The sequence below is a fragment of the Cnephaeus nilssonii genome, assembly GCF_951640355.1.
Source record: "Cnephaeus nilssonii genome assembly, chromosome: 5".
NCBI lineage: Eukaryota > Metazoa > Chordata > Mammalia > Chiroptera > Vespertilionidae > Cnephaeus > Cnephaeus nilssonii.
Genome location: NC_137076.1, coordinates 70,218,196 through 70,238,480, shown reverse-complemented (window position 1 = coordinate 70,238,480; position 20,285 = coordinate 70,218,196). Strand labels below are relative to the sequence as shown.

At 41.5% G+C, this 20,285-nt stretch overlaps 1 protein-coding gene across 1 annotated transcript in view; it reads left to right on the top strand.

The window, feature by feature from the left end:
• Nucleotides 1–15,375, top strand: part of BBS12 (Bardet-Biedl syndrome 12) — a gene marked incomplete at its 3' end in the record, with an annotated part of 28,280 nt that extends 12,905 nt beyond the window's left edge. The window contains exons 2-3 of the transcript XR_013813581.1: nt 11,476–11,587; nt 14,915–15,375. The remainder of the gene's footprint in view (nt 1–11,475; nt 11,588–14,914) is intronic.
• Between the last annotated feature and the right edge of the window lie 4,910 nt (nt 15,376–20,285).

Below are 20,285 nucleotides of genomic sequence, written 5' to 3'. Positions count from 1 at the left end.
GGCCTGCTGAGAATTTTATTGTGTTCCCAAACACACGCACACACAACGCACACTTGCTCTTCTCTCTGTTGTCTATGTTTTAGTGGGATTCTGATTTTTTCCTTTCCTCTCACCACCCTTTACTTTTCCAACTTTAGTGTCTACAGCCAATCAACCCATTCGTGTCAAGCCCTTCATGGGCTTAAAAAAGTACTTTGTTAAAGATCTGAGTAAGTTGCAGAGAGGGCAGATGTCAGTTTGGAGTGCTGACCTGTCCCTGTGTCCTCGCTGTCCCTCCTTTCCTGCTTGCCTCTCAGCGCCCTCTTCCTGCATCATTCCAAACATCCCCACCTCCAAGACTCTTCTCACATCCACCCTCAACTACAAACTCCCATTTCCCAAAAGGGACAGCTCTTCCTAAGGGCATATTAGTAAATAAAATTTTCACCATCTAATTTCATCTCTAAGGTTGGCATTTAAATTCCACTTGAAAAGGGGAAACAGTTTATACAAGGAGACATGGGAAAATGTGCTTTGGTCCTATGATGAGGTTCATAATCAAACAACTTTAAAGCAGCATTCCCTACTAGTCAGAGTAGAGTGTCTGAAGGATAAGGCTCTGTACCGGTGAGCCTGTGGGGAAACATGCATTCCAGACATTGCTGGAGGAAATGCAAGTCGGTTCAGCTGTAAATTGTTCTGTACAAAATCGTCCTAGTATAAAAAGGGAGGCAAACCAAATATTCCACAATGGGGAGTACAGATTTGTGCATCATTGGGGTCCCTTGGCCTGGCCTATGCCCTCTCGCAATCTGGGACCCCTCAGGGGATGTCGGAGAGCCGGTTTCAGCCAGATCCCTGCAGGCCAGGCCGAATCCGTGCACCAGGCTGGTTTTGGCCGGATCCCCGCAGGCCAGGTCGAGGGACGCACAGGTGCATGAATCCGATGGTCATTGTGCATCATAGCTACCGGCGATTGCTTAGGCTTTTATATATATAGATTACTAGGATGGAATGAGTTCTGTGCTATGTTAAAAAATGTCAAGTATGTATTTTACTTCAACACATGAACAAGTTTATAGTGACAAGTGAAAAAACAGAACTTGAAATAATATTAACTCTATGGCTATGTGAAAACAACAAAGATTGGAACCCAGAGGAATGTAAATAAATTCAATTCTTATTAATTTATAAAGTTCCAACTTTTAGAAATGACGATTCTAATTAGTTTTAATTATTCTCTCTTGTATTATTATATCTCTATACTGGAAGCCTGGTGCATGAAAATTCATGCACTGAAGGTGGGATCCCTCAGCCCAGCATGCCCCCTTTCACATTCTGGGAGCCCTCAAGGGCGGGAGGCGACCTGGCGATAAGGGGAAGGCGACGCCCCATCACACCTCTGCTGCTACCACTGCCGGCAGCGCAAGCCTCAGCCGGCCCTGGTTACCTGAGCCTCGGGTGGCCCTGGGCAGCTGGGCAGCCACCATCCGAGGCTTGCCTGCACCTCGGGCATCGGCTGGGCAGCCAACATCCAAGGCTTACCTGTTCCTTGGGCGTCGGCTGGGCAGCTGACATCCGAGGCTTGCCTGCGCCTTGGGCCAGCTCTGGGCGGCTGGGGGGCTGAGAGGACTGGGGGACTCCGGAGGCAGGCGCACGGAGTGGCTGGACCCGCCTGGGGGCGGGCCCGGCCGTGCCATGCGCCTGCCACCCCAGTGGGGCTGAGGGGACTGGGCACCGCCATCTTGTAGCTGTGGGCGCCACCATCTTTGAGGGTGTGACAGTCAATTAGCATATTCCCTCCTTATTGGCTGTGGGTGCTGCCATCTTGTGTGGGAGTAACAATCAATTAGCATATTCCCTCTTTATTAGATAGGATATAGTACAACCAATTATTCTAGTCCATTTGAGTTTATTATAACAGTTGGAACCACCTCCAAAAGTTGTGTTTTTTTCTTCTAGATTTGCTTTAAGTCAGATTTTTCTAATGCTCTAACTGACTCTAGGAATAAATTAGGTTATCTTTAAAAGTTTTTTAGTGTGGGGCATTCTAAAAAATACCTGATCGGCACTGCTCAAGGTTATGAAGAAATCAAGTCTAGTCTGAGAAACAGTCACAGCCAAGAGGAGCATAGGGAGACGTGATGACTAAGAGTGGTAGGATCCTGGAACAGAAAAAAGACATTAGGCAAAAACTGAAGAAATCTGAGTAAAGTATGGACTCTAGTGAGTAACTATGTATCAATATTGGCTTATTAATTATATTGTACCATACTAATAGAAGACGCTAATAATAAGGGAAACTAGGTGCAGTACATGGGGATTTTCTGAGTCATTTTTACAACTTTTCTGTACATCTAACCTATACTAAAATTAATTTTTTATTTTAAAATTAGTATGTTCAGACAACTATAACATCATTTAATGCACTGAACTAATGCATTAAATAATTGAACTTAGTTTACTGTTGGTGTCCAACTGATAAGGTGAAAAATTACCAGGTCATATCTGTAATCATGCAATAGACTAGTGATGGAAGACAGCCTTCAGTAAAGAGAGCAGTTCATTATTAAGAGCTGAGGACGTACAGAATACTATAACAAGCACGATCCCTGCCCCAGGAGCAACCCACAGGAATACTTGCCAACGGCGCAACGCCAATCCAGTTTCTAACAAAATGTTCTTCTCCATGTGCAGAGCTGTTCCGTTATACTACAATAGTAGTGAAGTCTATTTCAGACGATTCTGAGGTTGCATTTTCTGAATTTTTTTCCTTTCTATTTTGTTTGCCATTTTTCTTGGCAGTTGCATTTTTAAATTTTTCCAGTGCGTTTATCTGGTGACGTGAAGAAGACTCTTTGTACACTGTCTATTACGAGTGAAAGGCAAATTGGGAATTGCACAGTCTGTTGGCAACATTGAGACTGGTTTGATGTCTAAAAAAAGTAGACCTGTTTCCTGTGCTAACCTCAGAGCAGGAGGTGGAAAAGGCTACTTCCCAGAAGGTTTCCACTCTGGACTAACATCAAATTGAAAGAAATGAGGCAGATGTAATATATTTCCCCCTCATCAGTCCAATTAAATATCCAGTACAATAGTTTTTATTAATGTATTTAAAATGTTTTAAATTAGCCCTAGCTAGTTTGGCTCAGTGGTTAGAGTGTCAGCCTGCGGACTGATGGGTCCCGGGTTCGATTCTGGTCCAAGGTACATGCTTGGATTGCGGGCTCGATCCCCAGTAGGGGGCGTGCAGGAGGTAGCCAATCAATGATTCTCTCTCATCATTGATGTTTCTATCTCTCCTTTCCTATCTGAAATCAATAAAAATATATTAAATTTAAAAAATGTTTTAAATTAGCATTTGTGTTTTCTTGTTTAAAAGCAGTAGAAGCCTCTGTTGATGAAGTCATTTATTTTCTTATAAATAATCATTGGTTTCCTGCAGTATTTCTAAAACTGCTCTATGAGAAGCACATGGGCCACTTGTCAAAATGCAGATTCCCAGACCCTCCCTCTCAGGATTGTAGTTCAGAGTGTCTGAGGGCCCAGGAGAATCTGTCTTTTAATTAGTGCCTCCCTCTGGTCAGGTTCAGTCTTCCAGTTAGGTAAGCTGTTGGTAGTAGTTCTTAACCCTGGCTACACAGTAGAATCATGGTGAGAACTTTCAACACTACTGATGCCCAGCCTACCCTGTCCACACCAGGATTGTCATTTATCCATGGTGGGGCCTACGCACCAGTGTTTTCTAACTCCCTCTGATTGGTACTTGTGTGTAACCAACATTAATTAGAAAAATGTATACTTTACTTCTTAGACTCTAATAAAGAAAATATTGGCTACTGAACATAGCACATGGATCTTACGAGCAGAAACAAAAAAGGACATGCTAATGGAACTTACTGCTAATAGGTACAGGTTGTTTGGGGGGCTGGTGGGGGGAATGGAAATGTTCTGGAATGAGATAAAGCTGATGATTGCAGAACATAGAGAATAGAGTAAAAACCACTGAAGTGTACACATTAAAGTGGGGAGTTTTATGTTGTGTGAAGTATATCTCAATGTAAAGCTGCTACTAAAACAGAGAAAACATACGGTTTAACCTTTTTAAAAAATCTTTAGAAACAGACATACACAAACCAGTATTAGAAGTAGGGTTAGTGGTTATGTTTGGCGGGTGGGGTGGTGGGTACAGTGATGGCAAGAACAAGGAAGGCTCTGGGTCCTGGCCAGGTTCTTATTGCATGAACTGGGCAGTGGTCACAGGGGTGAGCTTACCTTGTGAGCATTCTTGAGCTGAGCTGTATGTTTATGATTTGTGCTTTGGGAAAACTGAGTTATCAAGAGATGACCAGATATTCAGGCCCCTGCATTGAGAGCATAGGAATGAGTCTATCTTAACCTATAATGAAAGCATATCTGAGGAGACATCAAGATAATGTTTGACAGTAGAGGTCATTTAATATTGGAATTGTTTACCAAAGACGCTACAGAAACCCTGTCCCCAGAACTCTGAAAACGAGCCTCACTGTAAAATCCGTTCTGTTTTGAGATGCCATCTTATAGTAACTGGCCAGATAATATTTTGAGACTTAATCCACTTCTTTGAGACTGTGTTTAGTTTATAATTCCTTTTCATTCTGGGAAGTAAAAGGTGGACAGAATGAAAGAAAAACAGAACTTCAAATTCCCATAGCAGGATACTTGCCAAAGAGCATTAGTTAATTCATATATTTTTAGTTATAGCAAACCTTGTAATCGTTTTCACCAGTCGTCAAACTGAATTTCCTAAGCTCAGTTTAATTTCCTTTCTTTTATATTGTTGTCAGTAACTTTTCTTTAATTGCTGTTCCTATGCGGACCATCCCAGACTCTCCTTCCTCTCTTCCTTGTTTATTGCCTTTCCAGGCTCCGTGAATTTAGTTGGTTCTCACTTTCTTTCTTCATAGGCTATAGGGTTTCATCACTTTATTGCTCTTTTTTATTTCTGTAGCTCTCTTCATACTTTTAAGACCTTTGGTTTCCAGAAATGACTACAATATTGTGAGGTTCTGGAAAATCTCTGCATCCTTTTGTCATTGTGTTTGTGTGTTAAAACAGTACGGGTCAACATTGGCCCCTCTGGTTCCAGGGTTACGTCTTTAGAACCGAGTCAGTTGAGCATTGCCCCTGATTTCATAAGCTCTGTGCATGCAATCTATTCCCTTGAAATCTGTTCGTGCCTTTCCAGAACTCCTCCTCATTCCATTACCCACTTGTGGACTTGGCTTTGTATTCTTACATTTAAGGTTTGTTTATTTTATAAAGAAAACCAACATCATTTAAAATTTGCTTTGTTTTTAATAGCTAGAAGGGATTTTTTTTTTTGATTCTCTGTTTCAATCTCCTCATTTTATAGATGAGGAAACTGAGGCCCAGAGAAATCTATATAGCTAATTACTGATAAAACCATTTTTCTTCCACGGTTCTTTATTGTTTTATTGTACTTAATTTGCATCTTTTTTTCTAAGCAATATTTTTAACTCCTAGGCACACTGAGCCATTCTGGCTTTTTTCATCCTATTTAATTTCTTTAAAACTTTTTAGATTATTTAGATTATTTTTAGTACCAGATGTTCAAGATAACTAGTTCAGCACCATTTAGTACATTATTCTATTAGCACAACTTTAAGAACTTCCTCAGAGCAAAATATTTTTCTCTGTTTTTTAATGCATTTTTTCCTCCTTTCTTACTGAATTTTCCAAATCAAACCACTCCAGGAAAAGGTCCACGTCTTCACATTCTCACACTCCACTTTCTTTTGTAAGATAATAACAGCTGCTAAGTATTGAGCTCTGGGTTAATTGTTCCCATTTTACTGACGTCATAACTGAGGCACAGAGATTTCTCTATGGCAGAGTGGGATGAGACCTAGGCTTCCTTATTCCAGATCCAGTACTTAACTTTTATCTATTTTTTTAATAAATTTTATGTTTATGCGCTGCCAAGCAGGGAATTCTAGATCGCAATGAAATGGATTTATAGCCTACAGTTCTGTCGCAGGAGGGAAGGCAGAAAGCCTCAGACCTCATCGAACGTGGGAGGCAACCAGAAACTGGCTCAGGCCTGTCTCCCTGAAGACAGGGAAGTGATGAGAATGTCCTGGTCTGGCTCCTCGCCGGCCTCCATGCTCTCCTGTTCCAGGAAGACCAGAGGAGGATCCACCAGACTCAGGACGGTCTGCAGTCCACACCCGGACTGCTGGGATACCTGCACAGTCTCCAGGGCGCCAAGGCAGAGCACCTCGCTGGCGACCTCCCTGATCTGCAGTCACACGTCTCTCCTAATGGGCAATGACACTTCCTTTATCCCCTTTCCTGTCTGTGAAGTAAAGCTGTGTGATCCGTCTTCACAGAAATTGCTCACTACCTTGTCCCAAATTATCTACTAGTTTCCAGTATGCTACCAGGAACAAGAAGAAAAATTAGGAGTTGTACATTGCTGTGTAATAAACCACCCTCAAACCTAGTGGCTTAAACCAACCACCGTTTACTAATACTGTTTCCAATCTGCGTGTTGGCTGGGCGCTCCTCTGCTGGTTTTGCCTGGGCATTTGGCTGCAGGTCCGCTGGGCTGGAAAGGACAAGGTGGCCTCAGGCACTGGCTGTCAGTAGGACCGGCCACTTGGTTCTGCAGCAGCCTTGTTCCCAGGAAGCTGGACTGGCTGCCCCACACGTCTGTCTCAGGGCAGCCTTTCCTGAGAACCAAGGCAGGAGCTGAAGGTCTAGCGAGGAAGTCACAGAACTTCACTTCTACCACATTCTTTTGGTCAAAGCAAGTAAGAACAGCCAAGGTTCAAGGGGTGGGGGTAGACTGCTCTTATTAGGCATTGCAAAAAGCATGTGCCCATGTTTTTCAATTTACAACAATGCAAAAGACTCAGTACCTTCCACTGAATAGATAGGTTCATAGCCCAAACAAGCTATCACTTCACCCTTTGTTCAGATAAGAATGCCAGTTGACTAAAACATCTTCCGTTCTAGTCACTGTGACAAAAGCACTCTAACACTAATAGGTTTCAAAGATAGGAAATGAAGGAAACTATTACTAGTAAAAGTTGTCATAGCCCAGAAAATATTTGCAAGAGGAAGTAGAGGTACCAAGTCTTATTTCTATCAGCAAAGTGACCTGACAAGTGTGGTTTCCAAACCTCAGAGTTATGTCAATTTCATTCCAAGCCTCTTTAGTTAATAATAGAAAGGGAAAAAAACAGTCAAAGATTTTGTTACTTGAAGGGAATTTGCGAATTAACTCTTAAGTAACACTGGTTGGCCAACATTCACTGACAGGAGTTTGTATTTCTACCTCCTCCGTTGCATAAATGGGGAAAGTGAAATGAGATAATTAATATGCATTGTTGGATGCCTGGATTCCCTTTGCCTCTAAAAGATAGATAGTTGCTACTATTATTTTATTCAAGGCTTCAAGAATTTACATGGTTTAATGATAAAGAGACATTCTCTTTTTAAATATATTTTTATGGTCAAAGTAGGTGCTTGATAAACTTACTTTAAAAACTTTCCAAGTAAAATTATCATTGCCATAGTCTATGGGGTAAAAATTTGGGACCTCCACTTTCTGTTTGTTCAGATGTTGATCAGATGTTATGGCTGTGTAACAACTAACCACAAAAATCCCAGTGGCATTTAACAAAAGCCTTGGTTTTGCTCGTAGATCTGTGAAGAGGCTGGGCAGTTCTGCCTCATGCTGCAGGTCTACAGAAGGTACAGGTCAGGACAGCTCTGTTTAATGCATGTTTATTCTGAGGCCCAGATTAAAGGGGCAGCAGCTACCCAAGGTGAGTTCCTCTCATGGTGAAGGCATAGGTACAAGAGAGTATGCAAAAATATGCAAGTTTCTTAAGGTCTGGAGTCAGAACCTGCAAACTGTCACTTCTGCCCAAGACAATGGAATAGCAAGGTTCATCTTCAATAGGAGAAACTGCTGAGTCACAGGTCAACCTCCAAGTTATAAAAAGGGATGAAGAATTGCAGCCAATAATACAGTCTACCACAAGAGTGTTTAAACAATCACTCCTTAATTCCACCGCCATGAACAGACATATGTCTGGGTGAGGCTTCTCATACTTTCTCAACAGGACATAAATTCTTTGGCTGGCTGATTGTTGAAGTTTGTGATTCTATCCACAAATAATAACATGGGATGTCTGTCCATTATCTAGCAGAGTATATCTTCAAATTCTGTGCTGCCTCAAGGTTATAAAATCTCAGTTTAGAAGACCATATTTGTAGAGGGTTTTCTAATGGGTTTATCTTCCTCAAAATGGTCTAAATTTCTTACCTGGATCAAGTCAGGTTGCAGAAAAGTCTCTATCATGTTGGCCTCTTGTAAAATTGCTTTTATGTAACTAAGCTTGGGTGTTAAGCTGTCTGCTTACATTGAAGAAAGTTATAAGGAAATAGTTTATGGACCCAACAATTAAGGTTAACATTGATAAATGCTATACACATTTCTCTTTCTTTCTTTCTTTCTTTTCTTTTTTTTTTTTTTTTTTTTTGAAGAACTATAGAAGAATTTTCTCTTGGCTCACAGAAAGATTTTTCGGGGCTCCTCCTGAGAAATTGGCTTATTTTTACCTTATAGTTACTGTGATGTAACTGAGCATCTTTCCATTCTTTTATTGGCAGCTAGGAAGCTCTAATGGAGATTTGTGAACCATGTCTGCTTTATGTATAGCATAGCCATTGTGTGTCAGGCTTCCAGTGAGTTAGTACATGTAAGTCCTTAGAAATTCTTGGAACATATTGCTATATATGTTTGCCATTATTATTATTATTATTGATAATAGTGGGGTAGATTGAATATAAATAAAATTCAATAAAATAAGAGAACAGTATCCTAACATCTGATATATTTCATTTTGGAATAAAAAGTGCTGAATTCATCTGTTGCTTTTTAAGACTTTTGTAATCAAATTACCTAATTGATAAGCAGGCCAAATATTGGATGGGGAAATTTTATTTTCCTTCAGCTCAACTAATATTTTACTCATTAAATTTAAGCTTGTATTGTTTGGACCAAAATAAATTTCCATGTCTTGCCAAAAACACTGAGAATGAAATAGCAGCAAAGATTGGGGTAAATATTATTAAAGGATGGGCAAGGTTTTGAAACTGCCTTGTGGTTTGGTGGGATGGGGGTTGGGGATGGTAAGAAATCCAATAGGGAATGCTCTTCCTTATTGAGGTTGGTTAACCTTAATTGTTGGGTCTTAATTGTTAGGCTAGTTTGGGGCCTAAGCAAAAATTTCACTTTCCTCCCTCGGTCAGTGTCTAGGAGAAGGAAGGAGAAGGTGGAAGTGAGGGGCCAAAGTCAATTAGGACTAATAATCTCACTAATGAAGGTGTGTTCCCACAGGGTCTCCTGCAGGGGACAGACCAGTGCTCCCACGTTGTCCCCATGGAGCTGGTTGGTGCCTTGACGGTGCCCACAGCCTAATGACACAGAGAAGAAAAACGGCTGTTTTGCCCACAGCCAACATGCAAATCCAGGAACACAGACAGCCAGTCCCCAGCCTTCAAAGTCACATCCAGAAGGAAAGATTCAAATAATACTCTGCTAAATAGAGCAAGAAGTAAGGAAAAATGTCCCCACCAATTTGCGGCTAATTCTGTTATTCGGAAGAACAGCTTTGGGGAAAGAAAAGAAGCTGAAGAAAAACTTTTAAAAAGAAAAGGACAGTACATCCCATGCAAAAGACATGTGAAAAATTCATCCTGGAAGGAGACAATCAGGATGCAAGTTCAGGTAGCAGATTGGGGAAGGGTTATACTCTAAGACAAAGAGTATGTTCATAGTGAAAAGTCTACAAATATTCCATAGCTCAGTGAAGAGAGTATAGGGAAAAGGCAGAGTAAATGTAGATAATGAAAATGAGATATTAAAGTGTGAATGAATTATCTTAATTAATTATAGATTAATTAAATTACATGTAGATAGTTGTTTTTTTAAAAGACAAAAATAATACCATTCAATTTTTATGGGCTGCAATTGGCAATCTCTATAAAAATTACTATAGGAAGACTTTAGATCTTTATGTAATAACAGTGCAAGCTCTCCAAGATATTTTATAAAGAAGGTGTGGGAGAAAATACAACCATTCATATGAAACTGTTTATTTGTGTTAACTTGTTTATACACACACACCTCTGCAAGGACCACAAGAAAATGGCAGGAGTGACAGCTTCTAGGTGGGACTAGGGGCAGATAGACAGGGATGTGGGGAGGCTGTCATTCTGTCCCTTGAGTTCCTTTTGGGGTTGATGTCATAGGCGTTTAAATTCATTAAAAATAACATCATTAAAGAAATAGTGAATTCATCTGAAACAGCAAGGAGCAAAATTGACATAGGTGCAAGTAATCTGTGATGTGGAGGACGAGCTTGAGAAAAATCCACAGAATGTAGAGGGAACAATCAGAGAGACAGGCCAAAGAGGAGGACACGTCTCAAAGATTCAGCCCACAAATCGTATCACCCAAGTATGTGTACTGTGTTTCTAACTGTGTAAAGACAAAGCTACATATGCAGACACATTACCTCAGGTTCATATGTGTCAATATCTACTTATACATATTGTAATTGATAATAATCAACAAATAGCACTGTGCTAAGTGTTCTCTGTGTGTTGTTATTAATTATCCAATATTAGTAATATGAGGTAGGTCATTAGCCCCACTGTACACATAGGATTCTGAGGCCTGGAGATCGGTTTCACATCCCCCAGTCACACAACTAGTGACCACTGAGATTTGACTCTGAAATCTGCCTTCTCAACTGCTAGTCACGATGCCTCCCTGTCGTGTAGAGAATACACGGGGGCTAAGCAGCAGTCAGTTAATATCTGGACAGTAAAACTGGACTTTTTATTTTCTATATCAGCATGTTCATATCATTTATAGTTTTATCATAAAGTACTGCTTTTATAATTTACCACAAAAAAAGTAGCTATAAACTGCAAATGGGTATAAAACATTAAACAAATATCAGAGACTACTCTCCCTAACTCTTGTTAGCAGAAGTTTTGTCAGAAACCATGTGTTTTGTTTTTTTTAATCTGCAGAGCCTACAGCCCCCCTTCCTGCGGTTACGGAGGTATTTAGGGTTCACGTTGCTCTTTGGTTGGCTAGTCCATACAGCTCTGACTGCAGGCGAATGTCCACCTCGCTCCCTAGGGCACTCCCCGAGACTGAGTGCCAGGACTCCCTGTCCTCCAGCCGTGGCCAGCACATGGCCCCTGGCTGTGTCTGTAGGTGGGCCCCGCTTCCATCTCATCGCCCGGTCAGCATCAGAACTGCAGCCTGCACTCCCTGGTTCTCTTGGCCAGGATACTCTTGTATCTTTTTCATCTCAGTGAAACGATACCAGCATGTCTTAGTTCAGGCTGCTATAACGTAATAGACTGGGTGGCATATAAACAACAGAAACTTATTTCTCACAGGTCTGGAGACTGGAAAGGCCAAGACCAAGGCCAGCAGATCCGATATCCTGTGAGAGCTTCCCACCTAGCCTGCTGTCTTCTCCCTGGGTGTTCACATGACAGGAGGGACAAGGTACGTCTCCCTGGTCTCTTGTTCAAGGGCACTAATGCCATTCGTGAGGGCTTCACCCTCGTGACCTCATCCTCTGCTAAAGGCCTGACTTCCTAGTACCATCACATTGGAGGTTAGGATTTCAGCATGTGAATTTGGGGAGAGACAAACAGTCTATAGCAAGCAGCGTAGCAAATTTATATAATGAGCCTTATGATAGGCATCGCAACACTGCATTCCTCCAAATTTCAGAGCTGTCCAGATTGAAAGCAATGCCAAAAGGCAAAGCCAAGAACACAGCCTTTCACTGCTCACAGTCTCTACATTATAATGCCATTCTTATATTCCTTTACTACATTTTTTACACTATACTCCTCTATACCAGCACATGTAAAATAGTATGACTGCCATACACACACGTACTGGATGTCATACTAGACGTTCACCATGTTAGTAATGAGGGACACAGATAACTGAGCTCTCTGTGGCATTTCAGCTTTGGACCAGGCATTGTGTGAAGAGCTGTGTTCCTTGTATCCTGAGATTTCTAGTGCTGACGACATTCACTCTTTCATGGCAATGTGTTATCATTTAGAAAGACATCATAGGCTTAGAGGCAGCACTTACAATTACTAAGAATAAGCAATTATAAAACCTCAAGAGCATCTTTCCCTCTCAAGAACCCAGTAGATAACTTAATCTCTGAGATGGTGGCTGAATTAACAAACACAACTGTTCCTAGTTTAGTCAGGTTTATTTAGATGCTAGAGGCCCGGTGCACAAAATTCATGCACTGGAGGGGTCCCTCAGCCGGCCTGTGCCCTCTCACAGTCTGGGGAGCCCTTGGGGGATGTCCGACTAACGGCTTAGACCAAATCCCAAGCCGGCAGTTGGACATCTTTCATGCTGCCACAATGGCTGAGGCGACTCCTGCCACCGCTGCTGCGCTTGCCAGCTGTAAGCCCTGCTTCTAGTGAGCGGCTCTCCCCCTATGGGAGCACACTGACCACCAGGGGGCAGCTCCTATGTTGAGCGTCTGCCCCCTGGTGGTCAGTGCACGTCATAGCGACACGTTGTTCCGCTATTCGGTTGATTTGCATATTAGCCTTTTATTATATAGGATAATGACCCCTGTACATGGGCATGTGGTGAGGATGCAGAAATGATAGGGTTTAGCTCTAATCAACATAGGTACAATAACAGCTTCTGTGTATCTGTATGAAGTGAGGTATCTGTAGTTTCATTGACACTTCCCACCCTTTCACCACTGGGCTGTCAGGAGTCCATGGGGAGCTTGCCCGGGCATGTTTAGACAATGTGCACATCCACTGAGGATGGTGTGGTGCAGATAACGGTGTGGCCTCTACATAACACAGGTACACAAGAGGAAGGGTTTCCTTTTACTTTCTTCGGTAGGTCCTTTACCTGCATGTTTGTCTCTGTGTGATGCCAAAAGATTAGAAATTATGAAAGACCGTGGGATAGAAAATGAACCCGTGTTAGCCTGGTTTCCTTAGTATTTCAGCTTAATGAGTTAATCCTGTATTCCAGCTATTTATTTATTTATTTATTTATTTATTTATTTACTTACTTACTTGTTTTACCTCTGGAATCTGATGCTTGTTTAGCTGCCTAACTACAAGGGATAACTTTTTAAGTATAATATTATAAGAAGACACAGACGAGGAGAAGGCATTGCACACAGGATTTCCTGTTTATAGATTTGCAAAATATTTTAGAGCCCTGATTGAATGATTAATGGAGAAGAACAAAATATATCTAAACAATGTACTCGCCAAAAGTTTCTACACAAATGCGTTGGTAGCTTGCTCCAGTGTCTGACTCAGAGGAGAAAACTGTAGTGTGTTCATATACACAGAGACGCAATCTGAGCTGACGAGCGATGGGTGCAAGTGCTTGCGTCCATCAGGAAAGAAGTGAGAGTGTTAACACTCTAGTTAAAAGATTTTTCCAAAATATAATACCAGGATCCTGGATTTTTTAAATTCAGTGGGGAAAAAAATGAGCTGAGAAATAGTATACCTGATAAAGTGTTCATTTGGTGACAGTTATTTTTGTTTTTGTTTTTGTTTTTTTACTTGGGAAAAGAGATAGCACAAAACTTAAGCTGTAGCTCATTTTTGTGAGCTGGAACTCACAAAACTTAAGCTCATTTTTTTTTCTCTTGTTGCCAAGTTACAAGTTTAAGTCCAGTGACACTTTCAGCTTCTCTTTCCTTGTAATTTCTACTTCAATTCTCTGTTCAGTTTTTCCACCAGTTTTTTAAAATAAATATGCAGGAAAATCACCAAAAATAAATAGCCATCATTTTCATCTTTCTAACCTCAAGCAGGTGCTGACTTCTCCTCCTATTCACAGTATTTCTGATGTGTGGAGTGAAGGGATTTTCTGATTCTTCATCGTATTAGCAATGCTTCAAATTTCAGTGTTTGAGATTTTCTTCTCTAAGCACAAATTAACCTTTTAGACTCTTTCTATATGACAGTTTCTAATCCGAGTAAGTTTGTTTTATCTATGCACAGACAATTCAAAGAAAAGTAGTATTCAGTACCCATTATCAACAAAAAAAGAGAAAAGGAGAAATCTTCATTTTTCCCCCTCTCACTTCTATAGCAACTATGACAAAAAGTTCCTTAAAGCATTTAGGGAGGAAAATGGAAAGTAAAATAAAAAAGTAAGAATAAAAAGGAATGGACGCTGTTCAAGCTCAGAAGATTCTTGACTTTGATGAAGTTGTAATATAAATAGCTTAAGGGAACACAGACGTAAAGCAATTTTAAATGTTGGAAAACAAGCGGCATTTCCATGAGGCTGCTACTGGGGCCCCTACCGATGCCAGTTCCAGCTTCAGAGCCATCGAGCCAACCTGTCCTTCTCCAGCTTAAGTTTTGTGCTATCTCTTTTCCCAAGTAAAAAAAAAACACAAAAAACAAAACTGTCACCAAATGAACACTTTATCAGATATATTATTTCTCAGCTCATTTTTTTTTCTTGTTGCCAAGTTACAAGGATAAACAAGTACTTTCTTCTGGGTTCCATGTCGGAAACTCTGTCTAGCAGATAGGATTGCACTGTTTTCTAAATAATCAAAACGGCTACCTTGGAATTATGATGTTGTTCAGTTAGGTTGAAAATGTTAAGCATTTCTTGTTTTGCCTTTCAGTAAAACTAACAAAATATTCTGCATTGGAAATTGTTGCTTTAGATCGAGGCTGGTGTGTTAAGAAAGATTAGAAAAAACAGTCTAGCGATCTCTTTTTCTAAAAAGTAGTTTTTCTCCCCAAGTGTTTTGTGATTACCAGCTGTTTTTATTGTTGTTTTCAAAAGGACCACGAAGTGAAATTCCGTAGCATGCTGTTCGTCCCTCAGAAATCTCTTCTTAGACTTCCAGGTTTCAAGTTGTTCCAGAGCCATCTAAGAGAAAAAGGTCAGTGGCTATGAAAAATGAGTTCTTCTCTTAGCGTTTACGGACAACGATCTCCATTGGGAAAAGATGACAAAGAAAACAGAACAAATTGTCAGATGGCTATGGACATGGGGTATCTGGTCTGTGTTTGGCCCGTGTCCCCTTCCCAGGGGTCCTGCTTAGACAATATTACTGCAAGCACACATTGTGTATATTAAACACGCCAAGAGGAAAAGCCAAAACCTGAAGTGCAGTCCACTTCCAGTAATCTGCGTGCTTATTAATATTTTTTCTGGTTTATCAGAAAATGTTTCACACCAGATGGGGATCTAGCTGACTCCTGTGTTGTTCCCCCTGACTGTTGCTTTGGTGTTTACTACGATATCATAACCTAATTTTTTATTATTAGCCTAAGTTAAAATAAGAAAGAGAGAAGTAAACCCATTAAAAAAACATACTGCATTAGAAAGAAAAAAAGGATTTGGGGGTTAACTGCAGTTCCTGTCCAGGGGTGGATAGTTATGAGGGGTTCTTGGGTCAGAGAACACTAACCAGAACAGACCCAGTCCACTGTTGGTTATTGGTCCTGAGTTTACCTTGACTCTGTTTTTGCTCATCTGGAGGAGCCAGCATGGAAAAGCCAACACCGTGAGAGAAGGCTTCACATTCTACACTAAGTCCCTTCCTCTAAAGATCCTTTTGTCCTGAAGTTGGTCATCTTTAAAAACCCATCAAGGTGGTCTTCCCTTACAAGCCACATTGAGTCTGAAGAGTGGCAGAATGTGCCTCCCCCACAAATATGCCATTTGGGCATAAGGAGTATTTTGAGCTAAAGGCACGAAAAACAGTAGATGCAAGAAGGGTGCTCTGACCTCCCCTCTTCTTCCTGAAAGCAGGAGATAAAACTCCCCCGTGAAAGACGCCCTCCTGTCCCGGGAGGAAAGGAACACTCTCATCACCAGAGACGGGAGCTGAGGCCAAGAGAAATCTGGACAAACAGACCAGTTACAATAACTCTTAACTTGCCTTAGTCTCCCCAGGTATTTTAGCTACTTTCCCACAATTGCCTCTCTTTGTTCAAACTGGTATATAAACACTTGGGCCCAGCCACTTCTTTGGGTCTTCATTTTCCTGGAAAGGGTCCATGTGCATGCAAAAATCTGTGTCTTTTTCTCCTGTGGATCCATTTTATGTCAACTTAATTCTCAGACCCAGCTGGAGACCCTAAGAAGGTGGGGAAAGGTTTTGTCCCCCTACAATGTGAGCATTATATCACAGCTCAGATTCTTTTTTCTTTTTTTTTTAAATATATTTTATTGATTTTTTTACAGAGAGGAAGGGAGAGGGATAGAGAAGTAGAAACATCGATGAGAGAGAAACATCGATCAGCTGCCTCCTGCACACTCCCTACTGGGGATGTGCCTGCAACCGAGGTACATGCCATTGACCAGAATCGAACCTGGGACCCTTGAGTCTGCAGGCCGATGCTCTATCCACTGAGCCAACCCGGTTAGGGCAGCTCAGATTCTTTTAAACTACTTTTTCTTTATAGCTTGCTGTTCCTCTAATTTAGAACGAGTATTCCTAAGATTGATAATCACATGATAATCACAGAGCGCCTCTTCCCAATGATTCTTACCTATTTCTGGTTTCTTGTTGTTACTTGGCTGCCTGTCCCGGATGAACATTTAAGAGGGAGGCACTCAAACAGGAAATGAGATCAAGACTTTCAAACGACACACCTCAACAAAATGAAATGTGCATACATTTCCCACATGGATGTTGTTCGTGCTGATCGTCACAATTTCTGTTAGTAAACCATGATGACCTGCTTAATATTTTTTGTTATGCAAAAGGTTTTCTTTTTCTCTTGAAAAATCACTGTTAATATTTGAATAAAGAGGAAAGAGTCATGCTATTTATATATGTTAAGCAAAAGTTTTTTTTATTTATTTTACCTCCTACACCTTCCTTTATCTCCTCCCACCCTTCCTCCTCCCAGCAATGTGGGAAATTATTTTTAATAATACTAAAGTTTTTCCAGAATATAACACTTACTCCTCTTAATTCTCATTTAAAGGATCCACATATCCTGAACTATGTATCAGGAGAGAAATGGAAAGATTTGTTGGAAAAGTAAGTACTGCATATGTTATATAAATCCCTGCATTTCTCATCATCACTTGCAATATTAAACTGAGTGTGCAGTCGGTTAAGCTAATAGGAAACACTTGGTTTGAAATATTTTATTGACTTTGACTAAGAGCACAATTTGCCTATATAATACTTACATTGTTAAGAACCATATGCAATAAGCCAAAAAGTTAGGCTTTAGATTATTTTTAAAATTGAATTTAAATTATAAAACTGTAACACTTAATAAAAATAAAACACATAGAAACTTGGAAGAAAGTTAAATAGAATAGGAACTAAAATAAAAAACTATTAATCAGTTTTGTCATAGAGACAAACAAACATAGCAAGAAAAAAATTGGCATCACTGGCCAAATTGTATGCATCTTGAATTAATTTGTGGTGTGGAAGTTAATTCAGTTCTTCAAATATGTCTTTCTTTCTGTTTCTTTTTCTTTTTCTCCACACACACACACACATTCAACTTATGTGCCGCAGTCTAACAGAGAACATTATTTCTTGGTTTAGTTATCTTCAATAGATGTGTTCTGAATGCCCTTTACGTAGTAGCTCCTGACTTCAGGGTTCATCAAGTTAAGTAAGAACTGGTCCTCCAAGAGCATACTAGGCTAGTGGAAGAAATAAATTACGCACACAAACAATTATAGTACAAAATAGAGTTGAATAAACACCATAAATTAGGCATTTGATGGTAGAGATGTCATTTTGCTTGGGGATACCAGAAGTCTCATGGAAATAGTGTCATTTAGTGTGGGCTTTGCAGGATAGCGAGGATTTTTTTGAAATGACCTGGGAAGGCTGGGAGGACTGATGTGAAGCTGGCAGCAGGAGCAATGACACGGGCACAGCCACACACGGAGGGGTTCCTCTCAGCTGTCAAGTGAGAAGTGCGAGGCGGGTAGGCGAAGGCTGAGGAGGTACGGGAACCGCCCGTAGAAAATTCTCCTTTTTCCCAAGACAGCACATCTCCCTCGGAGGTTCTGGAGGAAAAGCATGGCATGCTCAATAGCAGTTCAGAAAAAATGACTTTTAAAGGAGACAGACTGTGGTTTAGGCTGTAGATACAGAGATTGGTTAGGGGGTATTCGCATGGCCCAGAGAAACCAGGGGGCAGTGGAAAGGGAAGAGAGGACACAAAGCCAGAGGTGTTTCAGAAGCAGGACCTTTAGGACTTGGTAACCAGAAGCACTTGGGAGCTAAAGGTGTTAGTTATCCTTGGTCACAGCAGGTAGCAGGAGGTAAGATTGAACTAGCTTAGGTAGAAAGTTCACAGGCTCCATGGGTGGGGGCTGAAGGCTGAAACCCAGCCCTGGGAGAAACCACGCCAACTAGAGGCAGGGACCCAAATGCCAGCACATCCATCATCTCGGTCCTCCATGCAGGCTGATGCCACCCTTTCCTCCTAAGAGCTTTCTCATCTGGCCAACGTGGTCACTACTGTGTCCAGAGGTTTGTATCTAACCAGAGGCCAGAGCCCAGCAATTGCAGTCCCGCCACCCAGGATCAAGCCATTACCCACAAGGCACTGCTGCCCCTCGCAGCACACTGATCCACCCTCAAACCCAGGACAGGCCAGAGGTGGGCTCCTGTGTGACCGTGGCCCTGGAGCAGGATGGGACAGTTCCTGAGGAAGCAGGGCCGGCGGACAGAAAAGTCTGGGAACACTGAGCAAAGAAGAATCCACCGAGCCAGGAGCTGAAAACTTCCCAGCAGATTCTCTTCAGCTGCCCGCCCCCTAAGGGTTTCAACCCACAAGGCAGCAGGGCCTGCGCCTTCTCCGACCCACGCGCCCTCTCCCTCGCTGCTTCCCTGTCCTCCCGGGCCGTGTGTTCCTAGTCCCCGCCTGGCTGGTTCCTACTACTTACTTCACAAGGTATGGTTTCTGCTCAACTTCATTTGGGGGAATTTTTCTATTGATACGTAAAACTAACTTTGGATCTAAAAAAAATTATTTTTTTCTCTCTCAGAAAGCCCAGATTTTTTTTTTTCTTCCCAAACTATTGTTTCAGCTGTGGGTTTCAAAAAATCTGTTTTTGAAACACAAAAGCTGAACGATAATTCTTCCTTTGTTTTTGAATTTCTGTTTTAATAATTCTAATCCTCCCTGAGGCCATGGATGTCTCCCACTAAATAACAGAGCCTCTGAAACGAGGTGGTTTCCAGGAGAGGGCACAACCCTGCCCCAGCCACGGAACAGCAAGACGGGCCTGGGGAAGCGCGGGCCCCATCTTGGAGACGCTTGATGGATGGGAAGTTTGCTAGAGAGGACGTGTGCCAGGAAGGCAGATGGAAAATGAATGTGGCAAGAAATCAAGATGAGAGTTTGCAGAGTTTCGGTTTCAGACTTAGTAGGGGAATCCCTAGATCACACTGCCCAGCCTGGGATGGCCCTTCAGAGGCAAGTCCGGACTTGCAGGATCTGGACCCTGGGAAAGAGAAGAGGATGCAACAGGATAGGAGAGAGCCCTGGCCAGTTTTCTCAGTGGTTAGAGCATAAGCCCACAGACCTCGGGCCTCAGGCCTTGGGTTCAATTCCCGGTCAAAGGCATGTACTTAGGTTGCAGGTTTGATCCCTGGCCCGAGTCCGGCTCTAGCAGGAGGCCACCAATCAATGTGTCTCTCACATCAATGTTTCTCTCTCTCCCACCTCCCTCCCTTATACTCTCTCTAAAAAAAAAAAAAAAAATCAATGGAAAATTTGGGTGAGGATTTAAAAAAAGAAAAAAAGAATAAAAGAGAAACCACTACCAATTTGCCCGATATTTAAACTAGACCACATTGAACGCTTGCCCTGGGTCCCAAATGCCTACTACTAGTGCAGAATTGCAAAGGTGAAGAACTTGGTTCAAAATATATCTGGCATCTCAATAAACACAGTAATATGGATTCTGTAAAAGGAAAATATTATTTTTCTTCATTCTAGGAAACACAGCTGAAGAGGGAATATTGTTCTGGTTTAGAAACCAGAATTAATAGCATGGTTGAGCATGAGCTTGGTGATTTGAATAAAAAGTGCAGCTACCCAGCGTCTTCCAGAAGCTCACCAGAGTCAACCGTGGCCTGGCCACATTGTTCCTCTTGGCTTCAGATATTTGGGTCAAAGAAACATTTGCAAAAAACCCCAAAAAAACAACTTTT